This window comes from Pyxicephalus adspersus, chromosome 6 (genome assembly GCF_032062135.1).
Source record: "Pyxicephalus adspersus chromosome 6, UCB_Pads_2.0, whole genome shotgun sequence".
Lineage (NCBI taxonomy): Eukaryota > Metazoa > Chordata > Amphibia > Anura > Pyxicephalidae > Pyxicephalus > Pyxicephalus adspersus.
Genome location: NC_092863.1, coordinates 107839329 through 107841263, shown reverse-complemented (window position 1 = coordinate 107841263; position 1935 = coordinate 107839329).

Here is a 1935-nt window from a genome sequence, read left to right as displayed (position 1 = left end):
GATAGAAAAATTAGCAGCTTTTTATGACAAACTTGACTAAAACTAGATAAAATCCTTTAAGTCGTATAAAATAATCCTACAAACATAACAGTAAACATAAATCATGCAAACACAATGAGAACCTTTTGTGATTACTATACATAATACAAAATCTCTCAGCAATGTATAGTATTGATGTGTTTTAATAAAGGATTTTCATCCAACACTGGAGTCAGAATAATTAGTACTGTTATTACGGTTTCACCTGACGCGTTTCGCCCTAATGGGCTTCCTCACGGGACAACAAGACTTTCATATACTGAGCCGGTAGAAAGTACTAATGCTAGGATGAAGGATCAGAAGCTGAAGTGAGTTTTAGACAGCAGGTAAGTAGGATGAATAAGCATTGGACGGTATAATGGTTAGTGTAACTTATTGAGTATTCATGTCTGACATGTGTACCATACGGAACCTAATAGAACTATTGGTGAAAGATATCTGTATCCTTGGTAACTCTTAGAAGGATATGAAGCTTGTATACATATAGTGAGCAATGTTCCTAAGAAAGTGATAAAAATGATGATGTACTTATTCGATAACTGAGGAGTACAGGAGTAAGAAATGAATCCAGTATGTTGTACTGGTATAGAAACAATAACAGCATGGTGGCTGGCACGCGTCGGGTGAGACCGTAATACCAGTACTGAATTATTCTGACTCTAGTGTTGGATGAACATCCTTTATTAAAACACATCAATACTATACATTGCTAAGAGATTTTGTATTATGTATAGTAATCACAAAAGGTTCTCTCTTATTGTTATGTTTGTAGGATTAATTTATACGACTTAAATAAAGGATTTTATCTAGTTTTAATTAAGTTGACCAACTCCTGCCTTTATTAAGCTAGAGCCTTCATCAACGCTGTGGACCCGTTTGCCAAGAGGGCTAACTGGTCATTTGCCAATCCCTGTCCTCCCAGAGACAATCCTTTGCATACTAAAGTCCTGGGGGCAACTAAGTTTTAAGATGGCACAAGTATCCTTCTAAAGCTTCACCTGTATAGGTGAGCAGAGCCCTCCTCACATTATTTAAAGGAAGGTTTGTACAATCAGGTTGTACATAGACTGTGAGATCAGCAGCACAATTTTTAGAACAATAAGGGACCAGCTAACGGTTTCCAGCTATATTATTATTAATATTACACAGTATTTATATAGCGCCATCATATTACGCAGCGCTGTACAAAGTCCATAGTCATGTCACTAACTGTCCCTCAAAGGAGCTCACAATCTAATGTCCCTACTATAGTCATATGTGGTTAATGTAGTCTAAGGTCAATTTAGGGAGAAGCCAATTAACCTTACTGCATGGAAACCCACGCAGACACAGGGAGAACCTGCAAACTCCATGCAGATAGTGTCCTGGCTGGGATTTGGAGGTTTATCATTTCAGATGTTAGCATGTAATTCCTAGATTGACATTGCAGACTTCAGTGTGATGATTACACAGATCACTCCATCGCATGAATGAAAAATACACGGATGAAAACGCTGGAAATATTTTATTCCATCATCACATAGACTGGAATTGCTCTGACCTCACCCTGTGGTCACACTGCGGATTCTCCAGGTGGGAATATAGAAAATAACACCAAAGATAAACATTCATTTCCAGCTGATGAATAATATCCAAATATTTACATGTGAGTCAGATCCTCTCCATCCTCTCACACTAATCCCACATCATTCGTATATAAAGCACCAAATCCTGAATAATCCAAAATCAGCAAACTCTGACAATCTGACCAAACACAAAACCCCAGCAGGTCAGCCAATCAGCAAACTGCGAAACTCCAATCTGACCACACGCAACATCCCAGCAGGTCAGCCAATCTCTTCAGTTTTTATTATTATTATTTATATAGCACCAACATATTACGCAGCGCTGTACATT